A 16032-nucleotide genomic window follows, 5' to 3' on the forward strand; every position below is an offset into this window, starting at 1 on the left:
TCCTTTGGGGGCTACATGGCATCTCTCTGACTCTGCCTTCTTTCTCCCTCTATCTGCTTGGAATTCTCACCTTGCTCTATTCTGCCCTGCCAGATGCCCAAAGCAGATTCTTTACTAATGGTGGTAACAAAGCACCTTCACAGCATATAGAGGGGAATCTCACATGAATGTTAAGCAAAATAAATCAGATTCTGAAGGACAACTATCTCATATTTTACCTAAGAAATGTTGAATTTAGATTTGAGTTATGTATGCATGTGTGTTTATGTGGGTGTGCATGTCTGCATTGAAACTAGAATGGGAATCATGTGAAGGGAGGAAGAGAGCTTAGAGGAGAGAGAAAGAGGAAAATTCAGTGTATGTAACATGAAGCAGGCAGGTGGTGCTGTTTATTGGAAGCAAGGGATTCAGCAAGAGGAGAACCAAGTTGAGTAAAAGCGTTGGAGGAGGGAGATGAATTAAAACAAAGTATAAAAAAATATGATGTATATACACAACAGAAGTTACTTTGTGGTAAAATAGTTATAGCTGGAAATAATCACATTAAGTGAATTATTCTTCTCATAGTGTGCTGTGAACAAGCTGTCAGTGGGGAATCATATTGTTCAACTCCCAGCATAGGTTTGTAAAAATAATGAACAGTTTCTCTAATTTATGGGTTCTAGATAATATACATATTTAGATACAAAAATTCACATATGTACGGGGGTATGAAGGAAGTAAGTCTATATGGGGTGTAGCAGACAGTGGGAAGGGTTAAAGGGGGAGGTTGGGGAATGGGAGGGAGTATACATGAAAATAGTCTTATATGACCTAGCCTAATAAAATTTAAAATATTAAAAAAAACAAAGTATAATGAGGTATATTCATGAAAATCCCATAATGGGACTAGAGATTTACTGATTAAATGCAGTTATTGTTTTTATTAATGATCTAGGTTCAGTTTCAAATGGTGGCTTACAATCACCTATAATTTCAGTTCTAAGAGATCTGAAGTTTTCATTTTATACACATAAGATGAAAATAAATACATTTTAAAAAGAAATCAGGTGGTGATGGCATTTTCCTTTAATCATAGAACTGGAGGCAGAGGCAGGTGGATCATTGTATGATTGAGGCCAGCCTGGTCTACAGAGTGAGTTCCAGGACAGCCAGGGCTTTTACACAGAGAAATCTTGTCTCAAAAATCAAAAAAGAAAAAAATATATAAAAGAAAATGCCATAGTCAAACCTGTTACTTTCTATGATTAAAACATTTATATTTTATAGTTAAAAGTTAGGTGAAATGTGTATAAATGAATAATCATTATAATTAACTATTATAATGAACAATTCTGACAAACGACTTAAATACTCTTTTTTAGATGTTTTTATTGCTTTATAAATAATACCTTTCAAAATTTCCACCTCTTCCCCTCCTCCCATTTCTCTCCAGCTGCCCTACTCCCCCTCCACCCTCCCCTTCCTGTCCTAAGAGAGGGCAGGGTATCCTGCCCTGTGGGAAGTCCAAGGCCCTCCCTGCTCCATTCAGGCCTAGGAAGGTGTGCATCCAAACAGACTAGAATCTCAAAAAGCCGGTACATGCAGTAGAATAAATTCCATTGCCATTATCATTGGCTTCTCAGTCAGCCCCCATGGTCAGTCACATTCAGAGAGTCCGGTTTGATCACATGCTCGATCAGTCCCAGTCCAGCTGGCCTTGGTGCGCTCCCGACTTAAATATTCTTTAGGACACTTGAAGCTCACAACAATACAGTGTAATAGGTGTTTGATGCGTTTTTTTTTTAAAACAAATAACACTAAAACTAATAGCTGTGTAATTTCTCCAGAGTCCTACAAGATGCTCAGAGGGGTGCACATAAAAGTGTGACCCAGACATCTGACAATACAGTTAATTCTCTTATTATAGTGTACATTATGATGCTTCAGGCTTTTGTATATTGTTCTAAGTTTCTGTTTGTGTCATAAAATGCTCATTGTACTCAACTTCTCCTATCTTGGCTCCAACTTTTTCTTGTGCTTTTTGAACTGGTATTGTTTCTATTAATTTTACATTAGGGTGCAGGGTTTTAATGTTACATATCCATCTCTCCATTGGGGCAGGTCTTCTTCCTCATCAAATATTTATTTATATTTAGTAACCATTTTTTTTTTACTAAATCTTTTTGTATATATTTGTTTAAACATAATGCCCTTTAGAGAGAGTGGAAATACCTTGTTGTCTGCCTCTTGCTGTCATGTCTCTACTATCACATGTATCTATCTATCCCTATGCCCATCAAGGGAACCTGTTTCAGCCCAATTGCTTATGTCAGCAATGAGCCTGTGTCCTGACCACCCATCAGTAACTACTATGATTTCTTACTTGTCAGTTGCGATACTTTCCCACGTTTTTTTACTCTTCAGCATTGCTATTTATAACAAACAGTCTTTGCAACATATGTGACTAATGCTCACTTCTATGCTACTTGCAGAAGAAACAACCTATATATTAGTGCATTATACTTAAACCATGAAATAGGACTTCCAGTTCATGAGGCCAGTTGGAACTTGTTGGAACACAAGTTCATTTCCTTTATTTTCCAAAATTCCAGTAAAAGAGATTACAAAAATCATTATATTGTGTTAATCAGAAAAATAAAAATGTTAAGAAATATATGACAACATACCAAAACTGTGTAAGAACAGTAAAGGTATAACTATACATAAGTAAGATGTTGCTAAAGAGAAATTATACAAATGCGTGTGTTCAGAGAAGAACCTCCACTGTAATGAAAACACCAAATCAACTCTGTGCTGCTTGTGAGACAACCACACTGCACACATCCAATTGCATTTGAAAATATAGAGAAATTTAAAGACATAGCATGGAATTTTGAATCATAGTATACAGAAATTCTATTGGTAGTGGTCAAAATTAGATGAATCACAATCAAAATGCAAGTACACAAAAATATTATATGAAATTATCTTTAGGATATGTACATGAGGTCTACATGAATTATGAATGAATTTTATATCGAGACATGTATCTCATCTATTTATTCTCATTAGATATGGGCAAAATTCTACTGGGAAAAATTCCAGATGTGAAACACTTTACACCTCAAGTAGTAATAGAATGTTTTAATATTCTATTACAAGTAATAGTCGGCACGTATACAATTGATTTTTCCATATAAAACCACTATTATGGTTACAGACTATGGTAGTCTGAATGAGAATGCCTCCCATAGGTTTGTATGTGTCAATATTTGATCATCAATAGGTGGATTTATTTGGGAAATATAGGTAGGAGAAGTTTGTCATTGGGGGAAGACTTTGAGGTTTTGAAAGAATCACACCATTCACAGTGCCTCTTTTTGTCTCCTGCTTGGGGATGAAGATGTGAGCTCTCAGTGCTTCATGTGGCCATGTTCTTGTCCTACCATCATGGACTCTAACCCTCTGAACCCATTTTGTTTCAGCAATAGAACAGTAACTAACAGACAAATATTCCATTCCAAAGATAGATTTTAAATAACTATATGATAAAGCTTCTTTTCCTAGATGAGGAAGTAGAAACCATTTTTATTTAATTTTCTTGGATTTCTCTTGTAAGGTAAAGTGTTGTATGGTAAATCTGATTAAAGTGGTCATGGGTAAGAACATGAGCTCAAAACTGATTTCTCCCACTGCTTTTGGGATCTTGAGCAAGCTACTTATCGCTATGGCAATGCATCTAAATCTACATTGTAATATTCGATTTCACATGCTGTAATTATGAGAATTCAATTAGCTACTATTACCATGAATGCCTTATATGCATACTCTGTGTATTGTTACTGTTTTATGAATGCATTAATTCTCACACTGCCCAATCAAAAGTGTTCAAGTTTCATTACTGTTGCTGTGATAAAATACCCTGACAAAAAGCAAGTTAGAGGAGAAAGGCATTTTCCAATTTATAGTGAATCAGAATACCAAGGCAGGAAATCAACTGGTTACATCATATCCACAAGCAAGATCAGAAATAAATACATGCATGCTTCCTGTTTGACTTTCTTTCTTCATTCTTATACAGTCCAGGACCCCAACCCAGGGAATGGTACTACCATAGTGGACTGTGCCTTTTCACTTCAATTAGTCCAATTAAAAAGAAAATTCCCTATAAGTAGGCCCACAAGTCAATTCAGTCTAGGAAATCTCTCAGTGAGATTTGCATTTAAGGTGATTCTAGGTTATTGCAGTTAAAACTATCATAATGAGTTAATCTGTTGTGAAATTACTCATAAACACAGAAAAAACGAAAATATGGAAAAGTTCAGCAAAGAAATACGATATGTAGAGAAGATACAAGTGAAAATTTAGAACTATAAAGTAAAGAGAATAATGTGCTTGTTTGATCTCAGTAGCAAGATGGAATGGATAAAGAAATCTGTCAGGGAAGTGAAAAACATAAGAGAGGTAACATAACAAGTGCAGAGGGAAAGCAATCTAAAAAGCAGGCAGACATAGACCTTGAGGCCTGATGGGGTTGTTGGAGAAGTGTTTGGTTTTGGGTTATTCAGATGAAGTAGACACAAAGAATGTAGGGCTCTACCAGGATATGAACAAAACATGACAATGCTGTTGTTCCAACAACATCAGAAAATTTATTAAACTAGGTTGACTGGTCAGCATGACCCTGTTTCTTCTTCCCAAATACAGGAATTACTAGTATACACTTTTATGTCTGGTCTATTTTACAACCATTCTGGGGATAGAACTCAGATTGCTATGCTTGTGTAGCAAGCAGTTTACTGAATAAGCCATTTCTACAATCAGAGCGTAAAATAAATAAATTTAACTGTCTATAAAGCATAACAAGATAGATTATATATCCTTGCACTTAAGACAATCATCAATATATCCAAGAGACCAAAATCATATAAAATATATTCTAAATACAATGTAATAAGACCAGATATTAATAACAGAAAGATATCAGAAAAATGTCTAAACTTTGGAGCCAAATAACTTTTAAGTGATCAGCTGATGAAGCAGTCTCAAAGGAGATTAAAAATACATTGAAGGATTTCTGGACTAATATGACAAGGTAGATGCTGCCTCCAAATAACCCAGTTGAGAAGAATCAATGAAAGATTCTACTCCAAATAGAGGCAGGTAGAGAACTTTGGAAACTGAAAAAAAGATAGTGATGGACCAGCAGGAATGTGTTGAAAAAGAGATGGGATATTTGCCTTTGTTGCTTTGGCTAGCATCTGAGAACCTATTCCTCAGGCTGGGTTGCCTTTTCCAGCCTTAATACTTGAGAGAGGGGAGCTTAGTCGTGCCTCAACTTGATATGCCATGCTTTGTTGACATCCATGGGTACTCTGCCCCTTTCTAAGCAGAGACAGAGGAGGAGTGGATTGGTGGGGAGAGGAGGGAGGGCCGGGGAAGGAATGGGAAGAGAAGAGGAAGGAGAAACTGCAAACAGAATGTAAAATAAATAAATAAATTTAAAAAAAATAAATAAAATGATGATGAATATATGATGAACGTTGCTACAAACACCACTTAACAAAGAAGTCAGAATTCTTTTAATTGGACTGTTTTTTCTTGGTGTTGAGGTTTTGTCATTCTCTGTATATACTGTCAGGTATGTAGGATGTATATTACTATACCCCGTAGATTAGTGCACTAGATAACGATTAGTACAGAGATCCACAACTGGTCAACATAAAGAGAATAAGAGACCACAGAGGGACTAGCTCTAAAGTTGACAGTTACATCACTCCTCTCCCATAAAGACACAGAGTTTTTAAAGAAGAGAGCATGGAAAGACTTTTAAGGTCCAGAAGTGGTAGGTGACTTCAGGCAGCAGGTATTTATTTATTTATTTATTTATTTATTTTTAATAAAGAGAGGAGTTGCACATATGAACTCCCAGTGATTGTAATAGCATACTCAACAGATGTGCAAGTTCAAGACTGGCAAAATGCCATCACAAATGGAAGGAGGTAAGCAAAATGCCCTAGTCCAGGACTGATCGGTATTCGGAGCTGCTGGAAAAGGGGGAGTCTGTTTCCTATAATGACATGACCATTGGTGTGCTGATTATATTCGAGATACAGGAATGGATCTGTTAGGCATTAGACAAGGATGGTGAATATACTCAAAATGCATTGTGATATTTTCAAAGGTTTAACAAAAAATTTAAAATTTAATTTGTCTAATAAATTAAGTGGAAGCCTCACCAACAAAATGAGCTTTGTGAAGGACAGCATATCAGGCCCTGAAGACCAAGGAAAAGAATTGGAACACATACTCAAGGAAAATGAGAAATTCGAAAGGATATATGAAGAGAAAATATAGGAAATTTGTGATATATAAAAACCCACAATTATATACATAGAAGAAGAAGAATTCCAGGGAAAATAAAAATTGGGAAATAGTACAAGGAGGATGTATATAGTTAAAGCACATTTTATACGTATGAATGAAAATATCTTTATGAAACCCATCACAATGTTTAATGAATATATGTTAAAAGGAATATTGACATCCATCTGAAATGTAAATTTTGCAAACATTATTTATTTAAACAGTGAATCTCTGACAAATAAAATTCTAATCACCAGCTATCCCATCCCAGCTTTCACCAAGGAACCACTTCCCTTATTCCTCACTTCCTCAGGGCCATAAAATCCCCAGCTCAGCTTGCTTGAGCACTGGGACAGGGTGGTAAGTGCAACCCCGGCAGGAGGGAATTCCTGTGTTTCAATAGCCTGCCTGCAGAAAGGTAGGCCTTTTGTTAGTGAGGTCCCTGGCCAAAAAGGGAACCTGACCCTGTACCAGAAGATCCATTAGAGAGCATTTGAAGGAAGAAATGGGCAGGCGCCAAGGCAAGAATTCCTCCAACAATCTGTAAAACAACATGAAAACACCAGATCCCAGCGACCCTACAACAGAAGGACTTGAACACCCTAATCCAGAAGAAGTGGAAAAAAGTGCCATTATGAAAGCAATAGAATCCCTTAAACAGTCCCTTAAACAAATGGATGAAATGTATAACAAAAAGTTTGAAGAAATGAGTAAAGAAATGGATGAGAAGTATAACAAAAAGTTTGAAGAAATGAGTAAAGAAATGGATGAGAAGTATAATAAAAAGTTTGAAGAAATGAGTAAATTCATAAATGATACCCTGGGAAACCAAGAAAAAACAAACAAACAGGTGATAGAAACAGTTCAAGAATTGAAAACTGAAAGGGAGGCAATGAAGAAAACATAAACTGAGGGTCGATTGGTTATGGAAAATCTAGGTAAACAAACAGAGACTTCAGAAACAAGCATAACCAAGAGAAGACAAGAGATAGAAGAAAGAATCTCAGATTCTGAAGACACAATAGAGAAGATAAACACTTTGATCAAAGAAAACAGCAAATCCAACAAATTCTCATCACAAAAGATTCAGGAAATCTGGGACACAATAAAAAAGACCAAACCTAAGAATAATAGGGGTAGAAGAAGGAGAATAATTGTAGATCAAAGGCACAGAAAATATATTCAACAAAATTATAGAAGAAAACTTTCCCAACCTAAAGAACGATATTCCTATGAAGGTTCAAGAAGCATACAGAACAGCGAATAGACTGGATCAAAGGAAAAAAATAACCATCCACTTACCATATAATAATCAAAACACAAAACATACAGATTAAAGAAAGAATATTTAGAACTGCAAAGGAAAAAGGTCAAGTAACTTATAAAGATAAACCTATCTGACTTACACCAGACTTCACTATGGAAACCGTGAAAGCCAGAAGGTCCTGGATAGAGGTAATACAGAAACTAAGAGACCATGGATGCAAGACCATAATACTATACCCAGCCAAGCTATCGTTCACTATTAGTGGGGAAAACAAAATATTCCAGCATAAAAAAAATTTAAACAATATGAAGCCACAAATCCAGCCTTACAGAAAATAATAGAAGGAAAATCACAACCCAAAAAATCCAACATTGCCAATACTGCCTACAATAACTCAAGCATCTAACAACCCTTCACAAGCACATCTCAAAGAAGGGAAACACACAAACTCTACTACCCAAAATAAAAATAAAAAAAAAATAACCGGAGTCAACAACCACTGGTCATTAATATCACTTTATATCAATGGATTCAACTTGCCTATAAAAAGGCACAGACTAAGAGATTGGGTAAGAAAACAGGATCCAACATTCTGCTGTTTACATGAAACACACCTCAACCACAAAGACAGACATCTACTCAGCATAAAGGGTTAGGAAAAGGTTATTCAAGCAAACGGACCTAAGAAACAAGTGGGTCTGGCCATTCTAATTTCTAACAAAATTGACTTCAAACTAAAATCAATCAGAAGAGATGGAGATTGACATCCTGAATATCTATGCCGCTAATATAAAGCACCCACTTATGTAAAAGAAACACTTCTAGAACTCAAGGCAGTCAACAAACCACAAACACTAATAGTAGGAGACTTTAACACACCTCTCTCACCAATGGACAGGTAAATCAGACAGAAACCCAACAGAGAAATAAGAGAATTAATGGAGATAATGAATCAAATGGACTTAAAAGACATCTATAGAACATTCCAATCAAACAGGAAAGAATATACCTTCTTCTCTGCAGCTCATGGAAAATTCTCAAAAATTTACCAAATACTCGGTAACAAAGCAAACTTCCACAGATACAAAAAAATATTAGTAAGCACCTGTGTCTTGTCAGATCACCACGGATTAAAGTTAGAATTCGACAACAATGCTACCCCCAGAAAGCCTACAAACTCATGGAAGCAGAACAGTCAACTACTGAATCACACCTGAGTCAAGGAAGAAATAAAGAAAGAAATTAAAGTCCTCCTTTAATTTAATGAAAATAAAGACACAACATACTCAAACCTATGGGACACTAAGAAAGCAGTGCTAAGAGGAAAGTTCATAGCACTAAGTGCCCAATTTAAGAAAACAGAGAAAGCACACATTGGAGACTTAACAGCACACCTGAAAGCTCTAGATAAAAAAGAAGCTGATTCACCCAGGAGGAGTAGAAGACTGGAAATAATCAAACTGAGGGCTGAAATCAACAAAGTAGAAACACAGAAAACAATCCAAAGAATGAATGAAACAAAGAGCTGGTTCTTGGAGAAAATCAACAAGATTGACAAACCCCTATCCAAACTAATCAAACAGCAGAGAGAGAACACACAAATTAATAAGATCAGAAATGAAAAGGGGGACATAACCACAGACAAAGAGGAAATTCAGAGAATCATTGGAGCTTACTACAAAAGCCTGTATGCCACAAAATTGGAAAATGTAAAAGAAATGGACATTTTTTTTAGATAAGTACCATATACGAAAGTTGAAACAAGAACAGGTGAACAATCTAAATAGACCTGTTAGTCGCGAAGAATTAGAAGCTGTTATCAAAAAATTCCCTACCAAAAAAAGCCCAGGACCAGATGGTTTCAATGCAGAATTCTACCAGAACTTCCAGGGAGAGCTAATACCTATACTCCTTAATGTATTCCACAACATAGAAACAGAAGAGTCATTGCCAAATTCTTTTTATGAAGCTACAGTTACCCTGATACCAAAACCACAAAAAGACACAACCAAGAAAGAGAATTACAGGCCAGTGTCACTCATGAACATTAATGCAAAAATTCTCAATAAAATACTGGCGAACCAAATCCAAGAACACATTAGAAAAATTATCCATTACAATCAAGTAGGCTTCATCCCAGAGATGCAAGGCTTGTTCAACATACGCAAATCTATCAATGTAATCCATCATATACATAAACTGAAAGAAAAAACCATATGATCATTTCATTAGATGCTGAAAAAGCATTTGAAAATTCAGCACTCCTTTATAATAAAGGTGTTGGAGAGATTAGGGATACAAGATTCATACCTAAATATAATAATAGATATTTACAGCAAGCCGACAGCTAACATCAAATTGAATGGAGAGAAACTCAAAGCCTTTCCACTAAAATCAGGAACACTACAAGGCTGTCCACTCTCTCCATACCTCTTCAATATAGTGCTTGAAGTTCTAGCAATAGCAATAAGACAACATAAGGAGATCAGGGGATTCGAATTGGAAAGGATGAAGTTAAACTTTCGTTATTTGCTGACGATATGATAGTGTACATAACCGACCCCAAAAACTGTACCAAAGAACTCCTACAGCTGAGAACCACCTTTAGTAATGTATCAGGATACAGGATCAACTCCAAAAAATCAGTTGCCCTCCTATACACAAAGGATAAAGTAGTAGAAAGGAAAATCAGAGAAACATCACCTTTCACGATAGCCACAAATAGCATAAAATATCTTGGGGTTACTCTAACCAAGAATGTGAAAGACCTCCTTGACAAGAACTTTAAGTCTTTGAAGAAAGAAATTGAGGAGGATACCAGAAAATGGAAAGACCTCCCCTGCTCTTGAATTGGGAGAATCAACATAGTAAAAATGGCAAATCTACCAAAAGCAATCTATAGATTCAATGCAATCCCCATCAAAATCCCACCAAACTTCTTCACAGACCTTGAGAGAACAATAATGAAGTTTATATGTCAAAACAAAAAACCCAGGATAGCCAAAACTATCTTATACAATAAAGGAACTTCTGGAGGCATTACCATCCCTGACTTCAAACTCTATTACAGAGCTACAGTATTGAAAAGAGCTTGGTATTGGCATAAGATCAGAGAAGTCGACCTATGGAATCGAATAGAAGACCCGGATATTAACCCACAAACCTATGAACACCTGATTTTCGACAAGGGAGCTAAAAGTTTACAATGGAAGAAGGAAAGCATCTTTAACAAATGGTGCTGGCATAACTGGATGTCAACCTGTAGAAGAATGAAAGTAGATCCATATCTTTCACCATGCACAAAACTCAAGTCCAAATGGATTAAAGACCTCAATATTAATCTGACCACATTGAACTTGATAGAAGAGAAAGTGGGAAGTAGTCTACAAGACATGGGCACAGGAGACCTCTTCCTATGTAGAACCCCAGTAGCAAAGACAATAAGAGCAACAATGAATAAATGGCCCTCCTGAAACTGAGAAGCTTCTGTAAAGCAAAGGACACTGTCAGTAAGACAAAATATACAAAGAACTCAAGAAACTAGACACTAAAACTCTAATTAACCCAATTAAAAAATGGGGTACTGAACTGAACAGAGAATTCTCAACAGAAGAACTTCCAATGGCCTAAAGACACTTAAGGTCATGCTCAACCTCCTTAGTGATCAGGGAAATGCAAATCAAAACAACTTTGAGTTACCATCTTACACCTGTCACTATAGCTAAAATCAAAAACACCAATGACAGCCTATCCTGGAGAGGATGTGGAGTAAGAGGAACACTCATCCATTGTTGGTGGGAATGCAAACTTGTGCAGCCACTTTGAAAATCAGTGTGGCGATTTCTCAGGAAACTTGGAGTCAACCTCCCTCAGGACCCAGCAATTCCACTTTTGGGAATATACCCAACAGATGCCCTATCATTCTACAAAAGCATTTGTTCAACTATATTCATAGCAGCACTATTTGTAATAGCCAGAACCTGGAAACAACCTAGGTGCCCCTCAATAGAAGAATGGTTAAAGAAGGTGTGGAACATATACACATTAGAGTTTTACTCAGCGGTAAAAAACAATGATATCTTGAATTTTGCATGCAAATGGATGAAAATAGAAAATGCTTTACCGACTGAGGTAACCGAGATCCCAAAAGAGGAATATGGTATGTACTCACTCATAAGTGGATTCTAGCCATAATTAAAGGACATTGAGCCTTTAATTCATGATCCTAGAGAAGCTAGATAAGAAGGTGAATCTAAAGAAAATCATATAGTTATCCTCCTGGATATTGGAAGTAGATAAGATTGCCAGGCAAAAGTTGGGTGCACGGGGGTTTGGGTGATAAATGTAAGGGGAGATGGGTAGAGAAAAGGGAGAAGGGGAGGATTTGGGAAAGCTTGGGGGAATGGGAAGTTTGGGATGGAGGAAGAGTGGATATGGGAGCAGGGAAATAAATATCTTAATTAAGGGAGCCATTTTAATGTTTGCATGAGACTTGATTCTAGAAGGATTCCCAGGTCCAAGGAGAGGTCTCCAGATTGTTTCTTAGGCAGCAGAGGAGAGGTTGCCTGAACTGGCCTTGTCCCATAGCCACACTGATGAATATCCTGCATATCATCATAGAACCTTCATGTGCCGATGGATGGAGATAGAGACAGAGACCTACGTCGGAGCACTGGACTTAGCTCCCAAGTTCCAAATGAGGAGAAGAAGGAGGAAGAACATGAGCAAGGAAGTCAGGATCACAAGGGGTGCATCCAACCACTGAGACACTGGGACTGATCTAATGGAAGCTCACCAAGGCCAACTGGACTGTAAGCATGTGATCAAACTGTATACTCTGAATGTGGCTGGCAATAAAGGCTGACTGAGAAGTCAAGGACAAAGGCACTGGGTTTTGATTCTACCACATGGACTGACTTTGTGGGAGCCTGGTTTGTTTGGTTGCTCACCTTTATAGACCTGGATGTAGGGGCGAGGACCTTGGACTTCCCACAGGGCAGGGAACCCTGACTGCTCTTAAGACTAGAGAGGGAGGGGGAGGTCGGGAGGCAAAAAGGAGGTGGAAATTTTTAATAAATAAATAAATAAATAAATCTAATAATAATTTACCACAAAGTTTGTTCATGTACTCTACTCTGATTATTTTCTTTTCCCTCCCCCAACTCCTCCCAGATTCTCCACACCTCACTGTTTATTTTGTTTCCTGCCTCAAAAAAATCAAAACAAACATACTAAGAAAAAGAATACCAATAAGACAAAAATACCTAAAGAAAACAAAAAGTACACAAAACATGGGGAGTGTTTTGTGTTGGCCAGCTATTCCTGGGCATGGGGTCTGCCCAGGCATGGGGTAGATGCACACAGTGAGATTTCATTGGGGGAAAAAAACGATTTTCCCTTTCCTAGTAGGTATGAATGTTTATAACTTCTTAGTTAGGTGTGGAAATTGGATTTTCTCCTTTCTCAACTTCAATTATTGCTCCAGAAGGATTAGAATTTGAGGTTCTTGGTCATACATCCACTTCTTCATCTTGTTGGAAGGTTAGTAACATCTCTGACTGCTTATGCCTGTCATTAATATTCTGCACTTGGTTAGATAGTGAGTAATGGATTCTACTTCCCGTTACTGGAGACTTCTCCTCGGTTCAGTTAAAATCACCCAGAAAACTCTCAAAAGTGAGGAAATGCAAAAAATACTGAGGCTGTCTTCTAATTACTGTAGTCTATAAATCTTGAAGAATAGATAGACCACTGATTCACAATTGTAGGAAAAGTTGCAGTTGAAAAAAAACCTATATTAAATTTTAAAACCATGGGTTCTTCTTGAAGAGAACTGAGAGCTTCCCAAAACTCATATGTGTTGGGAAGTAAATCATTGACATCACCTGAAGAAGAGGAAGCACTGAGGGAAATCATGTGGCTATGATAAACAGTAGGGAATGAAATAGTCTTGAGATCCAGGTTGGAATCCTCAGGAGTGGCAAAATAGGCACAGCACAGAGCATCTCTGGAGTGACGAGCACTGCACAGCTCAGAGCCTGCTTACAAGAACTGACCCAGCCACTGCATATGACTTACCTGGGGTGACTGGCACAGTCCTGAAATAAAGCATCTTGGAAACCTTGACAATGGCACAATCCAGAGTCTATGAGCAAGCAGGATAGAGGTAAGCCTAATTCAGAGTGTCTCTGGAATGACTGACACAGAACAACCTGATGCTTATCTGGAATGACTGGCACACTCAAGGCCATAACTTAGGACTTTCCTGGAGTCACTCATTCTCAAATATCCTGAGACTGCTCCACAGTGACTGTCACAGAGGAAAGTTTTCCAGAACTTACATTGACAGATGTCACTCAAAAAGGTGAGTAAAGGGTAAGGGATTGTGGCATAAACTTGAAACCCTGTGAAAAGAAGATTAATAACCACCAAAAATATCTTTTCTTTTACAAATTTCTAAGAGTCAGGAAGACAAATCAGAGACTCATGCAAAACACCTGGAATTTTACAGAACTTGATAAAGAATAGGTCCTGAGAAAATATGTGAAGCAATAATGACATGTGTGATGTGCTTTAAAATGTTTAAGGTGTTTGTTTACATGTAGATTATCTCATGTGGCCCTTCACCATCACCCTGTAAAGTAGGTAGGGCATTTGGTAGAATAACTTACATACCGGAAAACATATCTCGGAGTAATGTCAGAGCCCAATTTTATGGCTGTTCCAAAAGTTGTCTGATCTCAGAACTCTGATGTGCACTTACAACAGAGTCCTCAACAACGAAGGACTATGTTGACAGAAATCATTGGTTATGTGGAAATTTTGCTAAGTACCCATCATAATGCACCTATCAGTTTTTAACAAGACACAGAAACTCCAAAGTGTTAGTCCTGAAAATGGACATTGTGAACAGAGAGAGGTCACTGTCTAAGCTACCAACCTCAACTAAGTTCCTCATTTCTTTCGCTTCCTGCTATAGTATAGTGTTCTCTCTCTTTGTTTCCTCTCTCTCTCTCTCTCCTCTCCTCTCCTCTCCTCTCCTCTCCTCTCCTCTCCTCTCCTCTCCTCTCCTCTCCTCTCCTCTCCTTTCTTCTCCTCTCTCATACAGTCACAGCTACAGTTTACAAAAGCTGTGTACTCAATGTTCTCCTGGACTGGTAATATCTTCACAAACAGAACCTCGGCTACAGGAAAGCCATTTTCAAATTCTACTCAGTCTTATTTCTCTGCATAGTGGGGAAAATAGAGAATCCAAAACAGAAGTGAAAGATGACAGGTGTGAAAGAAAAAAAGTGGGAAGAACAGCTCAAAGGAGGAAATATAAATAGGAAGGTTAGCAAGAGATTGAGACAAATGAAGGAAAGTTACTAATTACAAGGGTGAGGAAGGAGGCCAACAAGAAGTCCTAAATCGGGTTTATCTGTGTGTCTCTTGCAACTCTGGGTCCTTACAGAGATGCACCAGGAGGCATTTTCGAGATCAGAAGAAAAGCATGGCTGTGTAAAGATAGATCTAAGACCTTGCCTTTCGTTATTTCTAAATCCTTGTTCAAGTTAAGCATTTCCAGTCCCTGGCAGTACTGAAAGAGTGGTCTACCCTTTCCAGAAAGTCAGAGAGCCACAACTAGTCTCCCGTAAGTGTCTGCACTTTTTAAAGTGCTCATTTGTGATACCATTTTCTTCCCACTCCCTTGCCACTTGTTTTCCAGTATCTAACTGGGGTCGTTTTACTGTGTGTCCTTAGAAAATTTTCAAACTAACCCGTTCCTACAGTAGTTCCATTTGTCACTGGCTATGGTTACACTTGACCGGATAACTTTTCAATTATTTAACATTGTTTTACCAGAACATTCGCTGAATCTTTAATGAAACTGTAAAGACTAAAGTTAGCCCTTCTTAAATGTTCCTTCTTAAATCATGTGAACAAATATCAAAGATCTCTTTATATTGCTGTTCCTCTTTTATTTAAAATTGATATTTTTCTCACACAATATACCCTGATTAGAGTTTCCTCTCCATCTATGCGCGTCCAGTTTCCCACACATCTACCATTCCATTCATCTGCATCCACACCTTCCTGTCTCTCATCAAAACAAACAGGCAAGCCAGGCATTGAGAAGAAAGAGGATCTCTGTGAGCTCGAGGCCAGCCTGGTCTACAAAGTGAGTTCCAGGACAGTCAGAGATGTTACACAGAGAAATCATGTCTTGAATCTCCCCCCACTCCTCAAAAAAAGTAAGAAAACAAGCAGGGCTTTAAGGGAAAGTAATAATAAGCTAAAAAAAATCTAAGGCATCGGAATAGGAAAACAAACAAACAAACAAACATATGGACCAAAAAGAGACAAGAAAAGGCACAAAATGGATAGAGATACAGAGACCCACATAGAGAAACCAAATATCAACTAGCAAAATCATT

This window comes from Myodes glareolus, chromosome 7 (assembly GCF_982192425.1).
Source record: "Myodes glareolus chromosome 7, mMyoGla1.1, whole genome shotgun sequence".
NCBI lineage: Eukaryota > Metazoa > Chordata > Mammalia > Rodentia > Cricetidae > Myodes > Myodes glareolus.